Source organism: Nuphar pumila, chromosome 12 (assembly GCF_984573655.1).
Source record: "Nuphar pumila chromosome 12, dmNupPumi1.hap1.1, whole genome shotgun sequence".
NCBI classification, from domain to species: domain Eukaryota; kingdom Viridiplantae; phylum Streptophyta; class Magnoliopsida; order Nymphaeales; family Nymphaeaceae; genus Nuphar; species Nuphar pumila.
The window spans coordinates 76275976-76301169 of record NC_143260.1 but is presented as its reverse complement, the minus strand read 5'-3'; positions in this window follow the sequence as shown (position 1 = coordinate 76301169).

Here is a 25194-nt window from a genome sequence, read left to right as displayed (position 1 = left end):
CCTTAGAACACATCTATGCATGATTGAATCACAATGAAATTTTTTGACAGGCTTAGAACACATGTATGCATGATTGAATCAATGTGTTATTTTTTTGAAAGCCTTAGAACACATATATGCTGGATTGAATAACTGTGGAATTTTTTTAACAGCCTTAGAACATATATATGCATGATTGAATCACTGTGGAATTTTTTTGAAAGTCTTAGAACACATATTTGCATGATTGAATCACTACAGATTTTTTTAACAGCCTTAGAATACTTATATGCGTGATTGAATGACTACAAATTTTTTTAGAGCATTAGAACACATATATGCATTATTGAATCGCTATAAACTTTTTTTGACAACGTTAGAACGCATAGCTTCATGATTGAATCATGATAAAATATTTTTGACTGTCTTAGTACACATATATGCATGATTGAATGTCTATAATTTTTTTTTGAAAACATCAATACACATATATGTATGACTGAAACACTATAATGTTTTTTTGAAAACCTTAGAGCACATATCTCCATGATTGAATTACGATGAACTTTTTTTAACAGCCTTAGAACACATATATACAGGAATGAATCACTATGAATTTTTTTTGACAGACTTAGAACACATATATACATGATTGAATCACTATGAATTGTGTTTTGACAGCTATAGAATACATATATGCATGATTGAATCTGTATAATTTTTTTTGACAACCATACAACACATATCCGCATGAATAAATCACTAAGAACTTTTTTTGACAGCCTAAGCGCACATATCTGCATGATTGAATCACTATAAAAGATTTTTGATAGCATCAGAACATATATATGCAAGGTTGAATCACTATAAATTTTTTTTGACCACCTTAGAACACATATCTCCATGATTGAGTCATTATGATTTTTTTTTTGAGAGCCGTAGAACTCAAAGATGCATTATTGAATCACTATGAATTTTTTTTGACAACCTTAGAGCACATATATGCAGGATTTAATCACTATGAAAGTTTTTTGACAGCCTTAGAACACATATTTGCACGATTGAATCACTATGGAATTCTTTTGCAACCTTACAACACATATATTCATGAATGAATCACTTTGACATTTTTTGACAACCTTAAAACCCATATATGAATGATAGAATCACAATGATTTTTTTTTCACAACCATAGAACACATATATGCATGATTGAATCACTATGAGACTTCTTTGACAACCTTCGAAATCATATATGCATGATTGAATCCCTATATTTTTTTTAACAACTGTAGAACACATGTATGCATGATTGAATCACAATGAATTTTTTTTGACAGCCTTACAACACATATATGCATGATTGAATCAATATGGAAATTTTTTGACAGCCTTAGAAGACATATAAGCGTGATTGAATTACTACAAATTTTTTTTAGAACATTATATAAGCATGATTGAATCACTATAATTTTTTTGACTACCTTAGAATACATATGTACATGATTGAATCACTATGAAATTTTTTTGACAACCTTATAACACATATATGCATGATTGAATCTCTATAAAAGATTTTTGACAGCATCAACACACATATATGGAAGGTTGAATAACTATAAATTTTATTTGATAACCTTAGAACACATACCTCCATGACTAAGTCATTATGAAATTTTTTTGATAGTCGTAGATCACATATCTGCATTATTGAATCACTATGAAATTTTTTTGACAGCCTTAGAAAAGATATATTCCGGATTGAATCACTATGATTTTTTTTTAACAGCCTTAGAATACATATATGCAATATTGAATCACTATGAATTTTTTTTGCAGCCTTAGAACATATATATGCATGATTGAATCACTATGATTTTTTTTGACAACCTTAGAACACATATATGCATGATTGAATCACTACAAAATTTTTTTTTAGCATTAGAACAGATATATGCATGATGGAATCACTATAATTTTTTTTTACAACCTTAGAACACATATTTACATGATTGAATCACTCTGGAGTTCTTTTGAGAGCCTTACAACACATATATGCATGATTGAATCACTATGAAAATTTTTTGACAGCCTTAAAACACATATATCAATGATTGAATCACTATGATTTTTTTTTGAAAACCATAAGACACATATCTGCTTGATTGAATCATTATGATTTTTTTTTGACAGCCTTACAGTAAATATATGCATGATTGAATCACTATGAAATTTTTTTGACACCCTTAAAACACATATAAGCATGATCTAATTACTATGAATTTTTTTTGACAGCCGTAGAATGCATATTTGCTTGTTTGAATAACTATGATTTTTTTTTGACAGCATTAGAGCACATATATGCATGATTGAATCACTATGAATTTTTTTTGACATCCTTAGAAGACATATATGCATGATTGAATCACTATGGAATTCTTTTGACAACCTTAGAACATATAAATGTATGATTGGATCACTATGATTTTTTTCCACAACCTTAGAACACATATATGCATGATTGAATCACTATAAATTTTTTTTGACAACCTTACAACACATATCTGCATGATTGAATCACTATGATTTTTTTATAGTCTTAGAACACATATATGCATGATTGAATCACTATGAAATTTTTTAGAGAGCCTTAGAACATATATATATATATATATATATATATATATATGATTGAATCTCTATAAAAGTATTTCGATAGCATCAAAAGACATATATGCCTAATTGAATCAATACAAATTTTTTTGACAACCTTAGAACACATATCTGCGTGATTGAGTCATTATAAAATTTTTATGACAGCTGTAGAACACAAATTTGCATGATTAAATCACTCTCAATTTTTTTTGACAGCCTTAGAACACATATATGAATGATTGAATCACTATAAATTTTTTTTGACAGCCATAGAACCCATATATGCATGATTGAATCACTATGAGATTGTTTTGACGGCCTTAGAACACATATATGCATGATTAAATCCATATAATTTTTTTTTGACAGCCTTAAAACACATATAAAAATGGTTTAGTCACTATGAATTTTTTTTGACCGCATAAGAGCACATATATGCATGATGGAATCAGTATGAAAATTTTTTGACAGCCTTACAACACATATATGCAAGATTGAATCACTATGAATTTTTTTTGCAGCTTCAGAACACATATGCATGATTGAGTCACTGTAAATTTTTTTTGACAACCTTAGAACACTTATATGCACGATTGAATCACTATAGATTTTTTTGAGAGCATTAGAACTCATATAGGAATGATTGAATTACTATAAACTTTTTTTGACAACCTTAGAACACATATCTGCATGATTGAATCAATATGAAATTTTTTTGACAGCCTTAGAAAACATATATGCATGATTGAATCACTATAAACTTATTTTGACAGCCTTAGAACATATATATATGCATGATTGAGTTACTATGAAATTTTTTTGATAGCCTTAGAAGATATATATGCATAATTGAATCACTATGATTTTTTTTTGCATCCTTAGAACACATATATGGATGATTCAATCACTACGATTTTTTTTTGACAGCCTTAGAACACATATATACATGACTGAATCACTATAACATTTTTTTTTGTGAGCATTAGAACCCATATATGCAAGATTGAATAACTATAATTTTTTTTGTCAACCTTAGAAGACATACGTGCATGATTAAATCAATATGAAATTTTTTTGACAGCCATCTAACACATATATGCAGGATTGAATCACTATAAATTTTTTTGATAGCCTTAGAACACATATACACATGATTTAATCACTGTGAAATTCTTTTGACAGCCTTAGAACACATATATGCATGATTAAATCTCTTTGAATTTTTTTTGACAGCCTTACAACACATATATGCAAAATTCAATCAGTATGATTTTTTTTTGCAGCCTTAGAACAAATATATGCATGATTGAGTCGCTATGAAGTTTTTTTGACAGCTTTAAAAAACATATATGCATGATTGAATCACTACAATTTTTTTTGATAGCATTAGAAAATATATATGCATGATTGAATTACTATAAATTGTTTTTGACAACCTTAGCACACATATCTGCATGATTGAATCATTATGATTTTTTTTGGACAGCATTAGAACACATATATGCATGACTGAATCAGTATAATTTTTTTTTGACAACTTTAGAACATATATAAGCATGATTTAATCACTATGATTTTTTTTGACAGTCTTAGAACCCATATATTCATGAATAAATCACTATGAATTTTTTTGTGAGCCTTAGAACACATATATGCATCATTGAGTCACTATGAATTTTTTTGAGAGCCTTAGAACACATATATGCACGATTCCATCACTACAAATTTTTTTGAGAGCATTAGAACACATATATGCATGATTGAATTATTAAAATTTTTTTTTGACAACCTTAGAACACATATCTCCACGATTGAATCAACATGAACTTTTTTTGACAGCCTTAGAACACATATATGAATGATTAAATAACTTCAAGTTTTTTTTGACACCCTTAGAACACATATAAGCATGATTTAAACACTATGATTTTTTTGACAATCTTACAACCCATATATGGATGATTTAATCATTATGAATTTTTTTTGATTGTCTTAGAAGACATATACACATGATTGAATCACTATGAATTTTTTTTGACAACCTTAGAACACATATAAGCATGATTTAATCACTCTGAAATTTTTTTGACCGCTTTAGAACATATATGCATGATTCAATCACTATGAAAGTTTTTTGAAACACTTTGAACATATATAAGCATGAATGAATCACTATGAAATTTTTTTGACACCCTTAGAAACATATGCATGATTGAATCAATGTGAAATTTTTTTGATAGCCTTAGAAAAGATATATGCATGATTTAATCACAATGAAATTTCTTTACTGCCTTACAACATATATATGAATGATTCAATCATTATGAAATGTTTTTGACAACCGTAGAACACATATATACATGATTGAATCACTGAATTTGTTTTAGAGCATTATAACACATATATGCATGATTGAATCATTATGAAATTTTTTTGACTGTCTTAGAACACTTTTATGCATGATTAAATCACTATCAATTTTTTTTGAAAAACTTAGAACACATATATGCATGATTGAATCACTATGAAATTTTTCTACAGCCTTAGAACACATATATGCATGATTGAATCACTATCATTTTTTTTGATAGCCTTAGAACATATATATGCATGTTTGAATCACTACAATTTTTTTTTGATAGCTTTAGAACATACTTATGTAAGATTGAATCACTATGAATTTTTTTTGCATTCCTAGAACACATATATGCATGATTGAGTCACTATGATTTTTTTTTGATAGCCTTAGAACACATATCTGCATGATTGGATCATTATGAAATTTTTTTGACAACCTTAGAACACATATGTGCATTATTGAATCACTATGAAATTTTTTTGACAACCTTAGAACACATATATGCATGATTAAATCATGATGATTTTTTTGCAGCCTTATAACGTATATATGCATAATTGAATCACTGTGAAATTTAGTGGACAACCTTAGAACACATATATGCGTGATTGAATCACTATAAAATTTTTTTGAGAGCATTAGAACACATATATGAATGATTGAATCACTATAATTTTTTTTGACAACCTTAGAACACATATTTGCGTGATTAAATCACTATGAATTTTTTTTGATAGCCTTAGAACACATATATGCATGATTGAATCACTATGAAATATTTTTGAAAGCCTTAGAACACATATATGCATGATTGAATCTCTATAAAAGTTTTTTGACAGCATCAGAACACATATATGCATGATTGAATCACTATAATTTTTTTTTGACAACCTTAGAACACATAGCTGCATGATTCAGTCATTATAAATTTTTTTGACAGTTGTAGAACACATGTATCCATGATTGAATCATAATGAAATTTTTTTGACAACCTTAGAACACATATATGCAGGATTGAACCACTATGATTTTTTTTTGACAGCTTTAGAATATATGTTGGAATGATTCAATTAGTTTAAATTATTTTTAACGGCCATAGAACACATATTATCATGATTGAATCACTATGATTTTTTTTGACAGCCTTAGAACACATAAGTGTATGATTGAATCACTATGAAATTGTTTTGCAGCCTTACAACACATATATGGATGATTCAATCACTATGAATTTTTTTTGACAGCCTTAGAACACATATTTGCATGATTGAATGACTACAAATGTTTGTCACAACCTTAGAACATGTATATGCATGATTGAATCACTATGAGTTTTTTTGACAACCTTAGAACACATATATGCTTGATTGAGTCACTATGATATTTTTTTGCAGCCATAGAACACATATATGCATGACTGAGTCACTATAATTTTTTTTTGAGATCATTACAACACATATAGGAATGATTGAATTACTATAAATTAGTTTTAACAACCTTAGAACACATATTTGCATGATTGAATCTCTATGAATTTTTTTTGACAGCCCTAAAACACATATATGCATGACTGAATCACTATGAAATTTTTTTGATACCCTTAGAACACATATAAGCATGATTTAATCACTATGAATTTTTTTTGACAGCCTTAGAACACATGCATGCATGATTGAATCACTATGAAATTTTTTTGACCACCTTAGAACACATATGCAAGATTGAGTCCCTATAAATTTTTTTTGACAGCTTTAGAACGCTTATATGCACAAGTGAATCACTACAGATTTTTTTGAGAGCATTAGAACTCATATAGGAATGATTGAATTACTATAATTTTTTTTTGACAACCTTAGAACACAAATCTGCAGGATTGAATAATTATGATTTTTTTTACAGCCTTAGAACACATATATGCATTATTAAATCACTATGAATTTTTTTTGACACCCTTAGAACACATATAAGCATGATTTAATCACTATAATTTTTTTTTGAAAGCCTTAGAACATATATATGCATGATTGAGTCACTATGAATTTTTTTTGACCACCTTAGAAGACATATATGCATAATTGAATCACTATGAAATTTTTTTGCATCGTTAGAATACATATATGGATGATTTAATCTCTATGAAATTTTTTTGATAGCCTTAGAACACATATATGCATGATTGAATCACTACAAAACTTTTTTGTGAGTATTAGAACACATATAATTATGATTGAATAACTATGAAATTTTTTTGTCAACCTTAGAACACATACCTGAATGATTAAATATCTATGAATTTTTTTTGACAGCCATATAGCACATATATTCATGATTGAATCACTATGAGTTTTTTTTTATAGCCTTAGAACACATATAAGCATGATTTAATCACTATGAAATTCTTTTGAAAGCTTAGAATACATATATGCATGATTAAATCTCTTTGAAATTTTTTTGACAACCTTAGAACACATATATGCAAGATTCAATCACTATGATTTTTTTTTGCAGCCTTAAATCACATATATGCATGATTGAATCACTACAATTTTATATGAGAGCATTAGAACATATATATGCATCATTGAATTACTATAAAGTTTGTTTGGCAACCTTAGAACACATATCTGCATGATTGAATCATTATGAATTTTTTTTGACAGCCTTAGAACACATATATGCATGATTGAATCACTATAATTTTTTTTGACAACCTTAGAACACATATAAGCAAGATTGAATCACTATGATTTTTTTTTTGACTACAGTGAACACCCCAAATTTTTCAAAAAAATCCAAAAATTCCCTTTTTGTCCCTAACTCACATTTTCTGAATAATCGGGTCAATTTTTAACCAAAATTCCATTCATTTCTCGAATTCGCTGGAATCCAAACTCAATTTTCATTTTTGACCCAATTTTTGATCCAAAACGGGCCCGGATCCATTCCGGAATCCCAATTCTCAAATCTAACCCGATATTTTCCAGAAACCTCATTTTCAAAAAATCTTACAAATTTGAAAACAAAATTTTTGTAAAATTGCTTCAAGAAACTCATTTGGGTCCCGCTTGTTAAAATCCTCACACTTCCCTTATATTTTCGGATCTTCCTTCTAAAAATCTAGAAAAAATAGTTCATCCACTTTATGAAATCCCCTTTTAGCTAAAACCTCTTTTTGAAAACCCCCTTTTCTAAAAACCTTTTTTTGAAAATTCGATAAATGTGAGGGTCTTCATTCAAAATGAGCCTAACGGCCTTCCGTTACGAAGAGAAGCCACATAGGCCTCTCTCCCTCTCTCTGCTTCATCACCCCTTGATCTCCAACTGACCCATCTCTCCAGATCCTTCCTTCCCCTCTATAAAAATGAGCACAGTGCTTTCCCCTTCCTCATCCATCTCCTACCCCACCATTACACTTCTGCTTCTTCTTCTCGATCCATCTTCACCCTTTCATGTGCTCTCCTCCTTCACGGAACTCCTTCCTCTTTCCCTTGTTTCTTCTTCTCTTTTGGTCTACTGAAGGAATCTGATCTGTCTTCAAGGAAGTATCACTCGATCAACTAAAACCGTGAGTAAATATCCCCTCTCCCTTTGTTTTCCCCTTCTGTAAATTCACATTCACCTTTTCCTTTCTTAGATTTTTTTCTTCTTATTTTCTGTTTATTAAAGCAATGTGTGCAATGTCGATCTGCCTATGGCAGCGTCGACTTGCATTTTGCAACAGAACTTCACCCTTTTCTGGGTTATATTTCTTTTAGTGTCGTTTATTTTGATCTTTTGTATTTCCCTTACGTTTTCCTGTATTTTCTCATGAATTAGTTGTTGTATTTTATTCTATCTATGTAATCGTTCCATCATCATCCCATGTATTGCAGGACATTTTAAATTCCTGTTTCATTCTGATTTTCCCTTTCATTGTGTAATTTAATTTCCAGTTTACACTTGATTTCTTGCTTTGATTCTCCTTCCAGTTGTATTTCGGTTCATTTCATTCATCATATTTCATTCATTTTGACTGCAGTTTTTGCCTTGTTGTATTAAGTTGTACGCAGTATTTAATATTCCTTTCTAATTTGATTTTCAGTCTTCATTTAATTTTTTATTCACGTTTGATTTCCGGCTTCACGTCGTTCGTCCCTTTTGAACCTGTTTCAAATCAGCACCAAGTGCTTGAGCATCAATGGATATAACGATAATAGCTATGCTTCATTATATCATGCCTCTCGTGACTCCCTGTTAAAGTTTTATATCCCTGCATACATACAGTTGCATCCTTAGATGCATTTAGCCAGCCTTTCAGCATTCCAAAATTGGTGTAGTACGATCATCATCTATACCCACCATCAAATGGCAAGATTTTTGAAGTTTCTCACGGTAAGGGTACAATAATTCAAAAAGCACAAACGTGAATCTGGTATGTGCTTCACATGATCTATAGAAAAAGGAGGATCTGAATTTCTGTCAGGGTTCTCCACAAGACTTCTGTTGTAATATGGGTAAGATACAATTAGTCACCACCATGAAGCCCTCTTTCACGGTAACTTGCTCCTCTACACCTTGTATCACATCTAACTTCTTTTAAGTGTCACATATCGTTTACGTTTTAGGACTCTACATCATATCATCTAAGTTATGTTTTGAACTGTGCAGGTCATTTGCATTTTGTAACACATTTTTTTATTTTATTTCATCTGAGCTTATCATATTTTAGATCTTTCCATCCTATAAGCACTTTCAAGAATTTTCTCTGCTTATCTTGCATCATTGCCATAGCCTTTGTAAATTAGTATCCAACATCATGTTATCTCCTGTACACTTTCCCATTGTTTCCTGTGTTGATGCTCCAGAGTATCTGCTGCACCCACACATTAGCTGTACTCATATACACTCCCACATGTACAAGTCACCTGTGCTTCACAGCACATCACAACAACACCTATATCCCCTTTATCATCCTACCTACCTTGTAGCAATTCTCATTGTTTACATTCCCTGTAATCACAATGAGATACATGCGTCATTAGATTTAGATGATCGTGCTGATGCAGCAAATGGAACAGAACATTGGCATGATCAGTTGCACCAGGTTGATGTTTTGGCAAAAAAAAAAAAATTTGCTGTTGGACAATGATTCCCAAGTCGATGAGTATAATATTGCTTTGTCTGTCACACCTGTTGCTGGTTCAAAGGCAAACATGGCTAAAAGGGGCCCCCACAAAATGTTCCTTTGGGTCCTAACATTGGAGCTGATTTGCTTAAGAAGGATAAATTGGATTGCAGTATGCTGCAAGGTGATAAGCTTGAAAGACTGGGTTGGATAGAAATCTGAAGATGCATGATGTGTGGCTGTGGTATTGGTGGAAAACATCCAAAGGAGTCGTCCCAAGACTCTCCTGGAAGTGACAATGAGATATGTGATTTATCAACTCTAGAAGAGCACACTACAACATATACATAACCAAATCAATGAGACTATAAAGCTTGCGAGTTTTGATACTCGGGTTCCTCCTCCAATTGACCACAATAGCTCGGTTATGGAAAGGATCCATCTCAATTAAGGCACAGGATAAATCATCCTCTGCTTCAGCAGTCTCCCTTAATTCACTCTCTGCAGGAGAGAAAATCCACTTTGGTGTTGTTTCGAGGGGTATTCACCCTTCTGTTTCGTGTACATCAGATATGTCAATTGAGCAGAAAGTGGCTGCAGCATAGGATGATTGCATGATCTCATTTGATAAAGCAAAGCATTCTGAAAAGCCTTATGTTCAATTGGAGGATGTTGCTCCAGCAATTGCTGTTGCTATTATCATCAACAATGAGGCAGTGGGAAATGGTCTGGGTGCCAGTTCTACATCTGTCACTGATACAAGAAGCTGCAGAAGTGTAGATATTTCTATGTTGCCTGTGGGAGCTATAGCTAGTGGTCTGCCATTCTCCAGTCAATCAAAAACTCTATGACTCCAGCCTACAAACCCTCCTACTGATCTTTCTGTTGAGACTCCATGCCTCCAGCCTACAAACCACAAACCCATTCTTGCATCTCTTTCATAAATATCTACAGCATTGTATCAACCCTACTACTTATTCCAATATCATGGCATGTCCCCACCATGCTGTCAGGACACTTCAGTTGCTTACCCACTGCTATCATTCCCATTACCCATTCCACTTCCATTCCCTATAATAATCCCCCAACTCACTCCATCTTCACTAACTTGCTAACACTTCTGGCACCTTCACAACCTATCATTCACTGATATTCCCATAACTTCCAGCCCCACATCTTCATTGGTGTTTGTTGCGCGGTCGTTGTTGCAGCAGCATATCTGTCACCTTATTGCAGCACCCTTCAATCGTATGGTTATACCTTTGTAGCCACCAACACCATCTTTTCAACTTCTTCCACTGCTGCAAATTATACTTTTCACTATCACCAACCACAACATCCACCCCCTCTACAACACCTCTAGCAGTAAGTCACCACCTTCACATTTGTTATTACATGTTATACAACACCTCACTTATACTTTCATATCACTGCTACCTTCACTCACATGACACCCACTGCTATAACATTTCACCTTCCCCCGTGGCCTTCACAGTAACAATACCTGTTATAAAAGCTTGCTACGTAACCATCAACTGCACCCTTCACAGGCTACGACAGTGCTTGCTGTGGCTTCCTACATCCCTACATTCCTCCACTTACACCTCCATGCTACCTGTATATATATGCTTCATCATGCATGTCATCATACTAAGTCATGTGTTCCATCATTTGGCATACAATAGATGTATTCCACTCCCTTCATTACCACCTCGGTATGTAGGTACAAAGCATTGCATATGCATATGGCATATGCATATTACATATGCATATACAATCCTCGTTCAATATAGGCATAGCATTTAGGCTATACACACATAATTTCCAGTTGTTATAAATTTAGGATATATCTGTGCATTCTTTTAACATAGACACAACCCTTAGATATATGCATAGGCATTTTATCACTTAGCAATCCATAAAGATTTTACATATTCACTTCTTCATTAGCATGTGCATGTTTAGCTTTGCCATGGCATCTCCCATTTCTCTCTGCATTTTGCATCTTTGCTTCATGCTAATCCAGTTTCCGCAGGAATAACAAGTGAAATGTTGTTTTACCTTCATAGATTAGGGACTTTAATTTCAGTTTAAAGATTATAATAAGTTGACATTAATGAGAATTTTATATTTCCAGTTTTAGATTAGAATGTATGAGCATTGTAGATATCCTAAAATGCTCATTTCATATCATTTTTCTCTTCTATTGCAAAATTTCACAAATGAGAACACGAATGGCACGTGCACCATTTTATAAAAGGTGATTAAATCCTAAGTTGATGATTTGTGTCAATGGCCATAGTCAAGATGTGAACAAAACTTAGGATTTTCATCTTTTATGGAATAACATTGGATCCACACTGGACCCCTCTTCAAAAATCATCATATTTTTTTTAATATTTTCTTTTTTTATCAGGGTTTAACTTGAAATTAACTCAAAATATATATATCAATGGCCATAGTCAGGATATATTGAGAGTTAATTTCATTTTAAACTCTATAAAAGCACCAAAATATATTTTATTCTTCACCTGAATTTAAATATGATTATTATATAATACATTCAATGACCATAGTCAGGGATGTATTATATCTTCAATCTTATTTTAATTCACTTAAAGAATGAAATATGCTTTTTCAAAACCAATTTCAAATTCTTAAAATTCATTCATCATTTAGGATAGAATTACATCATATTTTCAAAATTCTTTTTCAAAATCCAAGTAATTTTTGAGATAATTCTTCAAATACCTTCTTCATTTCTCAGATCAATTCTCATTTATAAATTCAAATTCTTTTTCTCAATTCTATCTCAATTTAAAATTCAAATATAAATTTCAAAGTCCAATTTGACTTTGAAATTTCAAAATTCATTTTTACATTCAAAATTTCAATTTCCCATTCAAATCAAATTTCAAAGTTCAATTCAACTTTGAAATTCCAAATTCATCTTCAGAATTAAAATTCAAATTCAATTTAACATTTCAGATAAAAAATTCAAAGTTCAATTTAACTTTGCAATTTTCAGATTTATGTCCTAATTCAAATCTCATTCTCTGTCCTTTCTTTCAAATTCCAAAAGTCAATTTAGATCTTTCAGATCCAATTCCAGGTCTCATCTAGATCTCCGAAATCCAGATCCATCTTCTAACTTCCATATTTAATTCCGGATTCAACTCCATCTTGGATTCCAGACTTCGGATCCAATTTCATTTAGGATTCTAGATTCCAAATTCAACTCCATCTTGGATTCCAGACTTCGGATCCAATTCCATTTAGGATTCTAGATTCCAGATTCAATTCCATCTTGGATTACAGACTTCGGATCCAATTTCATTTAGGATTCTAGATTCTAGATTCAACTCCATCTTGGATTCCAAACTTTGGATCCAACTCCATCTAGGACTCTAGATTTTAGATCCAATTCTACTTTTTCAAAATCCCATCTTAGATTCTAGATCCAATTCCATTTAGGATTCCAGATTCCAAACCCAATGCCATCCTGAAATCTAGATTTTAAATTCAATTCCATTCTCAAAATCCTTTTTAATTTCTCAAGTCCAACTCCATTTCTAAATTCCATATAGATTTCCAATCCAATTTAAATCCAAATTTTAGATACTATCTCAAATTCAAGTCCATATCCATGTTTTTTTCAAAGTTCCGTATTTCAAAATCCAATCCCAAATCCCATCTAGATTTCTCAAATCTCATCCAGCTTTCATTCTGATTTCAAACTTTAAATCTAGAATTCCACTTCCTTTCCCAAATTCTATCTTGACTTTTCAATCCATTTATGAGGACTATATTCAATTTTTCTTCTTCAAATTCAGGTTCATCTCAATCTATGATTATTTCAAAACTCAAGATCTATCCTAAATCTTAAGTTAGAAAATCTAACTTCTTCAAGTCTGTCTTCAACTTTCAAAAACCATCTCTTCATCATATTCTTCATAACTTCAAAATCACTTGGATAAAATTTCCAAATTCTTCTCAAAAGAACATACATCTTTTGCATTTACACAAGCATGATTCTTTGTGCATCCTTAGACTTAGAGTAAATTCTTAAACAATATTAAGGCAAAGCAAAAATGCATAAATTCGATCCTTGGTTCGATTACCCCTGGTAAAGGCGCTAGGAACGGTCGAACCTCGTATCGACGAGCGAGCCCCGTCTCCCAATTTTCCCTCAAATATTTCAAAAACGGAGGCGAGTAATCTTTTAAAATCTTTTTCAAAATTAAGGTCAAGTGAGACCTTCGCAAAAGAGTTTCTCTCTCTCTTCTTCCTTTTCTCATTCTCTCTTCTTTTCTATCTTTTATTCTCCTTCAAAAAGGGAATAGAGGCTAGAAAGGCGAAGAGAAAGGAAAAGAGGAACTAGAGGAAAAATTTTGCGATGATCACAGTTTTGGCGACCGTGATGGGACTTTGGGATGATTTTTTTTGATATTGGTAATTTTGATTAGTAAAACTGGATTTTACAGGACCACCTTAAAAGATGAGGTTTAAGTAAAGAATTTTGGTAAAGGACCTTGGAAAAAGAATTTGCTAAAGGATTTTTGGTAAAAAGATTTTGGTAAAGGATTTTTGGTAAAGGATTTTCGTAAAGGACTAGTGTTAAACTAGAATTCAAATGACAAATTTGAGAAAAATTGGAAATTTAAAGGATCAATTTTGAGAAAATTGGAATTTTGAAGGAACAATGTAAAACTAGAATTTTTGAAGGACCAATTTGAGAAAATTGGAATTTCGAAGGACCAATATAAACATTGGAATTTTAAAGGACCAGTGTAAAACTGGAATTTTGAAGGACTAATTTGAGGAATTGGAATTTGGAAGAAGCAATGTAAAACTAGAATTTTTGAAGGACCAATTTGAAAAAAATTGGAATTTTGAAGGACTAGTGTAAAACTGAAATTTTGAAGGACCAATTTGAGAAAATTGGAATTTTGAAGGACCAATGTAAACATTGGAATTTTGAAGAACCAATTGGGATTTTGAAGGACCAGTGTAAAACTGGAATTTTGAAGGACCAATTTGAGAAAATTAGAACTTGGAAGGACCAATGAAAACATTGGAATTTGATGAAGGACCAATTGGAATTTTAAAGGACCAGTGTAAAAACTGGAATTTTGAAGGACCAATATAAACATTTGAATTTTGAAGGGCCAATTTGGAATTTTGAAGGACCAGTTGTAAAATTGGAATTTTGAAGGACCAATTTGTGAAAATTGGGATTTTGAAGGACCAATTTGAGAAATTAGAATTTGGAAGGACCAATGTAAACATTGGAATTTTGAAGGATCAGTATAAAACTGGAATTTTGAAGGACCAATTTGAGAAATTAGAATTTGGAAGGACCAATGTAATCATTGGAATTTGATGAAGGACCAGTGTTAACTGGATTTGGAAGGACCAATGTGAGAATTGGATTTTAATGAAGGACCAATGTTAAACTAGATTTGGAAGGACCAATGTGAGAATTGGATTTAATGAAGGACTAGTGTTAAACTGGATTTGGAAGAACCAATGTGAGAATTGGATTTGATGAAGGACCAGTGTTTGGACTGGATTTGGAAGGACCAACGTGAGAATTGAATTTGATGAAGGACCAGTGTTGGACTGGATTTGGAAGGACCAATGTGAGAATTGGATTTGATGAAGAACCAGTGTTGGACTCGATTTGGAAGGACCAACATGAGAATTGGATTTGATTAAGGATCAATATGAGAATGGGATTTGATGAAGGACCAGTGTTTGGACTGGATTTGGAAGGACCAACGTGAGAATTGGATTTGATAAAGGACCAGTGTTGGACTGGATTTGAAAGACCATTATAGAAGGCTGCACTACTTCTATGAATGATTTTAGGATTATCCCTTATCCTGAATGGGAAACTGAGGTTTATCCCTTAACCTGAAGGGGAAAGAAGGAATTTTGAAGAGAATAAACCTGAAGCTTGAGATTTGGAAGGGATTAGCCTGAAGGCTGGATTTTTGGAAGAAGGTCCAACTTTGGCAGTTGGGTTTTTAAAAAAGAGTCCGTGTCAGAACTCAGATATTTAAAAAGATGGATGGACCAATCCTGAGAGTTAGGTTTTTGAAAAAGGAGATAAGAATCCGAGTCAAAACTTGGATATTTAAAAGAAAGATGGAATATATAAAGGGAAAAACCTGAGTCAGAACCCGGATCTTCAAAATAAAAGATAAAAGAGAAAATCGAGTTTGAAAACTCGAATTTTTGACGCAACGATTGGTTCCAACATGAGCATTGGATCCAAAAGGAAGTCCAAGTCGGAACTCGAAACTTCAAACGAAAGATAAAAGGGAAAAATTCGAGTCGGAACTTGGATCTTCAAAATGAAAGATAAAAGAGAAAATCGAGTTTGAAAACTCGAATTTTTGAAGCAACGATTGGTTTCAACATAAGCATTGGATCCAAAAGGAAGTCCGAGTCGGAACTCAGAACTTCAAATGAAAAGATAAAAAAGGAAGACCCGAGTCGGAACCCGAATCTTGAAAGCAAAAGATAAAAGAAAACCTGAGTTTTGGAACTCAAATTTTTAAAGAAAATGATTGGTCCAATGCGAGCATTGAATCCAAAGGGAAGCCCGAGTCGGAACTCAAAACTTTAAAAGAAAAGATAAAAGGAAGACCCGAGTCAGAACCCGAATCTTAAAAGGAAAAGATAAAAGAAAACCCGAGTTTTGGAACTCGAATTTTTAAAGAAAACGATTGGTCCAATGCGAGCATTAGAACCAAAGGGGAGCCCGAGTTGGAACTCAAAACTTCAAAAGAAAAGATGAAAGAAAGACCCAAGTCGGAACCCGAATCTTAAAAGGAAAAGAAAAAAGAAAACCCGAGTTTTGGAACTCGAATTTTTAAAGAAAATGATTGGTCCAATGCAAGCATTAGAACCAAAGGGAAGCTCGAGTCGAAACTCAAAACTTCAAAAGAAAAGATAAAAAGGAAGACCCGAGTCAGAACTCGAATCTTAAAAGGAAAAGATAGAAAGACAATTAAGAATTGATGAAAATTAAAGAAATTATGGAAGATGATTCAGGTTTATCCCTTAACCTGAAAAGGAAAAAGAATAAAATTTACAAATTCGACAACATTGATAAAAGGTTGATAAAGAATTAAAAGAATTGATAAAAAATGATAACGAATCAATAAAATTGACAAAGAATTGGAATTAATAAAGAATGGACAAAGATTGACAAAGATCTAATAAAAAAATGGTAAAATTTGGTAGAAAATTGATAATGCTTGAAAGATGATAAAAGACTTCAGGACTATCCCTTATCCTGAAGGAAGAAGGACCTCGTAGGATGAGTTTCAGGTTTATCCCTTAACCTGAGCAGGAAACAAAATAAACTTTTGACAAAATCAACAAAATTGATAAAAGTTTGATAAAGAATCAAAAGAATTGATAAAAATTGATAAAGAATCAATAAAATTGATAGAAATTAATAAAGAATAAAATTTTGATAAAGAATTGACAAAGATCTGATAAAAATTGGTAAAATTTTGTAGAAAAATTGAAGATACTTGGAAGATGATGAAGGACTTCAGGATTATCCCTTATCTTGAAGGAAGAAGGACCTCGCAGGACGAGGTTCAGGTTTATCCCTTAACCTGAAAGGGAAAATTCAGGTTTATCCCTTAACCTGAGTGAGAAAAAGAAGAAAGGAATACCTCATGGGAAAAAGGCATCAGGTTTATCCCTTAACCTGAAAGGGTAATTTTTGAAATGAGAATTGACAAGAAAAATTAATAAAATCAATGAAGAATCAATAAAATTGATAAAATCGATAAAGATGAATAAAAATTGATAAGACTGATAAAAATTGACAAATGAAAAGAGTTGATTGAGGAAAAGAATTTTTTTGATCCTGCCTGCAGGTGGGATCTTTAAAATGAGATAAGAATGTTTATGAGAAAAAATCATTTTTGGAAAGAGGATCAACTGTGAGGTTGATTTTGAAGAATGATCAACACCAGAGCTGATCTTTAAAGAAGAATCAACACGAGGGTTGATTTTGAAGAGAGATCAACATGAGGGTTGATTCTTTGAAAACAATGATTTTAAACTGATTTTGAAAAGGAGGATCAACACGCTGGTTGATTTTGAAAAGATTGGAAAAATTTTGAACTTTTGGTGATCATGACAAAGATTTTGCAAAATTTTTTCAGATTTTTATGATTTTGAAAAACCCTCATAGGTAATATCATTTCTCTCATGGATGATGTCGAGATTGTCCCTCATCCTGAAAAAGAATAAGAATTTGATGGCAAGGAAAATTTTTGAAGTGTAAATGTAATTTTTTAAAAGATGCCCCAGTATGGCGAAAGAAGTAAGAATTGAACACAAAGATATAAAAGGAATTTGACATTCTCATTGATAAGCAAAAACTGAAAACAAGACTTGAGTATTTACAAGCAAAAAGATCATAAAAGACTGGGACTGACTTGCCCCTACAAAATGACTGGTAAAAGAAAAGAGGAAAGCAAGGAAAATTTTGGCATTATCAGTTCTTTGAGTGGTCCGGGAAAGGCTTGGTCAGGACAGCGGGTTGCTCCTCATCTTCGTCTTCTATCAAAAGATTTTTATCGATGCAGTCCTAGATGATGTTCTTGAGAACGAAGCAGTGTTCGGTATCATGCCCCACTGCTCGGTGGAACTTGCAAAATTTGTCCTTCCATTTTCCCAGGAAGACCGGGGGATCAACAACCCTCAGAAGTTTAATCATATCTTTGCTTAACATATATTCAAGGACCTGTTCAAGGGACTGTTCCAGAGCAGTAAATTGGCGGTCATAACCCCAACCTTCATGTTTTATCTTTTTCTTCTGTTTGGCCAGAACTGACTTGTCATTCTGCTTGAAGGGTTCCTCTCGCTGACCTGCCTGCTTGCTCTTGCTATCCTTGCTGCTACTACTGCCAAAGTTGGTCGAGAAGGTATAATTCACCTTCTTTTTGGGGTCTTGACTGCTCTTGATGAGAGTGATGCCCTCATACATCCCATTGTCCATCCCCATCTTGAGCCACTCAACTTGTTCAATAAGTTCTATGAATAATTTTGATGGGTAGGTGGAAACAAGGCTTCTGAGAGGCTGAGAAAAGTTGTTCAAGATAACTTGGAGCGCGTGCTCCTCTGAGATTGAGGTTCTCATTTTGTTGCATGTGTCTCTCCATCTGCGAATGAAGTCTACGACCTTTTCTTTATCCACTTGCTTCAAATTGTATAGGTGATTGAGGGTTGGCAGTGCCTCAGTGTTGAACATGAACCGTTCCACGAACAAATTAACAACTTTATCAAAATCGCGTAGTTCAACAGGGTTGATGTGTTTTGCATACCACTTTGCTGCCACGCCTTCTAAACTGCGAGGGAAGCACAAGAAAAGAGCACGATTGTCTTCACTGAATCTGGCACATTCTGCGAAGAACATTGCAAGATGAAACTTTGGGTTGCCGGATCCATCAAATTATTAAACTTTCAGGGGAGGTCTTCCAGGCTACTGTCCCCATCTAGACCGAGGTAGAAGTCTTGCCTGGTATATACTTTCTTTCCCTTATCACGGATTTGCAGATCCTTGAACATCTTGGTTAGTGCTTGAATTGAATCTTCTGCCGGGACCCCATCTCTAGGCTTGTTCACCGATTCAGGTTCTTTTGCCACCTTCTTGGGCTGTCGCAGATGTCTTGGGATGAATACAAACTATTCTTCCTCAAAATCCTCCTCTGTCGATTATGTACCCTCAGAGGTGCTGTCCTACTGAACTTTTTTCTTGCTGATCTTGACATGTTTCTTCACTGGATTTCTCTTGATCTTGTTCTTGGAGGATGTTTTCTTTGAACCTGCCCCAACTTGTTCGGACATCATTTTTGCCATCATCTTTTGGAATATCTTGTACATTGCTGGGTTGACATCATCCTCATCTGAATCATGTTTCCGGAATAATCTGGGAGAGTTCACTTCCTCCACTTCACTGTCATTGTGCTGCTGAGCTGCCCTCCTTCCTGCTCTCATTTGAACCATGATGAAAAGCCTGATGTTTTCTGAAGAATAAAGGAAGGGTTCAGACCTTGGAGAATTTTTGGGAAAAGAGAGACGATGAAAGAGATTTTAAAAGATTTGAGAAGAGATCACTTGATAAAAGAGATCTTTGAATGAGAAAATAGAATTTTGAAGACATATTTGACGATGGATGATAAGACCTGAATATTTTAAAAAATTGCAAGCAGGATAAAAAAGAATTTAAATAAATTAGAAGAAAAGAAGAAAATACGCCTGGACTTTTTGAAAGATCGAGAAAAAAAACTTAAAAGAATGTCCAGGGTTTAAGAAGTTTATGAAAGAATAAAGAAATGAGAAATATACAATCCTGGATTTTTGAGAAAATAAAAGAATTTTTGTGAAATAAATATCCAGAGTTTTGAAAAATAAGAATTTTCAAGATAATATCTACAAAAGAATCAAATTATACAAGCAATGATGCACAAAATAACAATCCTTAGAAGCTGACTCTAAAATGGAATATTTGAAAAAGGGTCGTAGGACCTTAATCCTAACTCTAAGGTTCAGATCATCTGATTCTAATCAAGATACGCCAATATACTCAAGCCGAAGCTTGAAGTACGTGGCATAAGAATATTTTTCCGGTTCTAAGGTAATGACTTCCCAACATCCTTGAGCACCTACCGATATACCTCGGACTATGGCCCTTAGGTACGTGGTAGGGGGGCGCTAACCCAAATAAGTGGTCCAGTTGTGAGGCTCTCTCCCGAACTATGGTTCAGTGAAACAACCCAACAACGTGAAGACCGGGACAATATAGGTAGGGATGTTTTCAAAAACATGTTTAACATGCAAGAAATCAGATAGCTCTAATGCAAGTCCTAAAGGGATAGAATTTAAATGAAGAGAAGCATACACTTGCATACATTGTTTGCATTCAATCCCTAGAATCGAGGAGAGTTATAATTCAGACCTAAGTCTAAGTGAGCATGAAGAAATTCTCCTTAATATGGTCCTACCAAACCATACTTAGATCCTATATGCAATGATGTCAGCTAGGACAGAGTCTAGGATCCTAAGGTTTGCATGGAAATGAAGTTGACATTTGTAGAATAAAGACTTAGATAATATTAAGGCAAAGCAAAAGGCAAAAATTCGACTGGACGAAGACGAGTCCCATCACGGTCGCCAAACCTATGATCATTGCAAAAATTTTCCTCTCTTGTGTTTCTCTCTCTTCCTTCTCTTTTCCAAGATTGAGTCAATATAAATTTTTTTTGACCGCCTTAGAACACAAATATGCATGAATGAGTCACTATGATTTTTTTTTACCGCCTTAGAACACATATATGCATGATTCCTTCACTATAAATTTTTTTTAGAGCAATAGGACACATATATGCGTGATTGAATTATTATAATTTTTTTTCACAACCTTAGAACACATATCTTCATGATTGAATCAATATAAATTTTTTTTGTCAGCCTTAGAACACATATATGCATGATTAAATCACTTTGAATTTTTTTTGAGACCCTTAGAACACATATAAGCAGGATTTAAACACTATGAATTTTTTTGACAACCATACAACCCAAATATGGATGACTCAATCACTATGATTTTTTTTTGACTGCCTTAGAACACATATACACATGATTGAATCACTATAATTTTTTTTAACAACCTTAAAACACATATAAGCATGATTTAATCATTATAAATTTTTTTGACCGCTTTAGAACATATTTATGCATGAGTTAATTGCTATGAATTTTTTTTGACAGCCTTAGAACACATATATGCTTAATTGAATCGCTATGAAAATTTTTTGCAGCCCTATAATACTTATATACATGATTGAGTCACTATCATTTTTTTTTCACAACGTTAGAACACATATATGCACGATTGAATCACAAAAAAATTTTTTTAGAGCACTAGAACACATATAGGAATGATTGAATTACTATAAATTATTTTTAACAACCTTAGAGCACATATCTGCATGATTGAATCTCTATGAATTTATTTTTGACAGCCTTAGAAGACATAAATGCATGATTGAATCACTATGAATTTTTTTGACACCCTTAGAACACATATAAGCACAAATTAATCACTATGATTTTTTTTTGATAGCCTTAGAAAACAAATGCATGATTGAATCACTATGAATTTTTTTTGATAGCCTTAGAAAACATATATGCATGATTTAATCACAATGAATTTTTTTTGCAGCCTTAGAACATATATAAGGATGATTCAATCACTATGAAATTTTTTTGACACCCTTAGAACACATATATACATGATTGAATCACCATTTTTTCTTAGATCATTATAACACATATATGCATGATTGAATCACAATAATTTTTTTTCGACAACCTTAGAATACATACCTGCATGATTAAATCTCTATGAATTTTTTTTGACTGCCTTAGAACACTTTTATGCATGATTGAATCACTATCAATTTTTTTTGACAACCTTAGAACACATACAAGCATGATTGAATCACTATGAAATTTTTCTACAGCCTTACAACACATATATGCATGATTGAATCACTGTGAATTTTTTTTGATAACCATAGAACACATAAATGCATGTTTTGTTACGACAATGAAGCCATACATGATACTTCAAGTACAAGGTTTTGATGATGAGCAACTGGAATCAACTGCATTTCAGCTAAGGCTATGAAGAAATTGAAGAATTCAGTGAAGAATCTTTGAAGACTAGTGTGCAAATGTTTAATTCATTAAAAGTCTTAGATTCTTGTAAGAGCCTTACTTAGAGTGCATATTTAGGTTGCATTTCACCTTAAAAGTCTTTAGAAAAACTTTTATAAAAAGAACCCTCATGAAAATCTTTTTAGAAAACTCTTTTCTTAAATTTTCATGTTTATTAGTCGACCAATAGACTTACCAGTCGACTAATCATTTCGCGCCATATTTTCTAAAAAGTCATTTTTGTCAAATTAGTCAACCGAAGGTTTTATCAGTCGACTGGACAGAATGTCTGTTTTCTGAAAAATTAGCAGCAGTCGACTAATGGTTTTATCAGTCGACTGAACAGAACCTGTGTTTTCTGAAAATTTAGCAGCAGTCGACTAATGCTTTTTATCAGTCGACCGAACAGAATGTTTATTTTTCAGAAGATTTTAGCAGCATTCGACTAAAAGGTTTTTCAGTCTACTGATGATATTATCAGTCGACTAACTTTTCTCAAGTCCACTAAGTTTCAAAAGTTCAGATTTTCAAACGGCTCGATTAACAGATCAGTCAATCGACAATAACTGTCAGTATACTAATAACTAACTATTAGTCGACTAACTGATGTTTCAGTCGACTAATTTTGCCGTTTTTCTGAAACTTCAAAAAAGGCGTATCTTTTCATTTTTCAAACGTTTTGATCGTTCGAAATGAACAGTTTTGATACCCTTTCATACCCTCAACATATGGAAAACTTTAACTATAAATATGAGTGCATTGTATACTAAAAAACAACAAGAATTCAATTGATTTGAATAATTTACTTATTGCTTTTCACTCCTATTTATTCAAGTATTTGTTTTCTCACTCACGTGATATTTTCACTTCAGTTTTTCACTCAAATCACTTTGAGAGATAGTGAATTCGTGAGTAGAGTATTTCAACAACCTCAAAAGCCAATTGCATCTCATTTGCATTCAAAAGGAAGGCTCATAGGTTGTTTTGTAAGTTGTTACTTATTTTCTATAAAAAGGACTCCTTGGTGTAAAGGAGTTGTTTGCTTTCAGTAGGGTTGTTACTGAAAGTGGGACCAGTTATGGTCTGTGTGATCTTGTAGTTTATAAGGTTGATAGTGGAAATCTCAAGCGGGTTTTGCTTGGGGACTGGATGTAGGTCGGGTTAGACCGAACCAGGATAAAATCTTGTGTTCTTTGTGTGTTTGCTTTGAGATTTGCAAAATCATTAAATATTCCGCAGACAATTTTTAAAAGCACTATTCACCCCCCTCTAGTGCTCGTTGCCTCGATCCTAGTGCACTTTCATTTGGTATCAGAGCACAGGTTTGCTATTACTTTGATTTGACCATCATCTAGCATGGCAACTACAACATCTCAGCACAAAGAAGGAAGCTCCTCTGTTCGTCCTCCTCTCTTCGACGGAACAAACTATGGATACAGGAAAGTAAGAATGACAATATTCTTGCAATCCATGGATCTCGATATCTGGAGAGTTGTTTAAGAAAAGTACCAAACTCCATCAACTGATTTCAGCCGATGGACCGATGATGAAAAGAAGACTGCTTCACTAAATGCCAAAGCCATGAATGCATTATATTGTGGCGTTGACAAGGTAGAATTCAATCGCATCTCTCAATGCTCTACAACAAATTAAATTTGACATACTCTTCTAGTAACTCACGAAGGTACGTCAAAGGTAAAAGAATCTAAAATTGCTTCTTTAGTTCATAAATTTGAATTGTTCAAAATGAATCTATATCGGACATGGTAACTAGAATGACCGATATAACTAACACTTTGAAATCCCTTGGAAAAGAATATTCACAAGTGGATTTAGTCAGAAAGATTCTAAGGTGTTTAACTCCTGAATGAGAGAGAAAAACCACTGCTATTGAAGAAGCAAATGATCTCAATACTCTCACTCTTGAAGACTTAGTTGGTAACCTAATGGCATATGAGGTCCAACTTCAAGACAGACAAGAAGAAGAGCCTAAGAAGAAATCTCTTGCTTTTAAGGCTACTTCTGACTCAGAAAATTCAGAAGAAGATGAAGATGAAGATATTGCCCTCATCACAAGGCAATTGAGAAGATTCATCAAAAAGGGAAGATTTCAAAGAAAGGTAAAGAAAGCAGATTCTTCCATTCCCAATGAAGTCAAGTGCTTTAACTGCAAAAAGGCAGGACATATCAAGAAAGATTGTCCTCTTCTCAAAATCAAGCCCAAGGACCAATTCAAGAAGAAAAAGGCATTTCAAGCATGTTGGGATGATAGTGACTCCTCTTCTGATGAAGAATCAAATGAAGAAGTCGCCAACATGTGTTTTGTAGCACAAGAAGA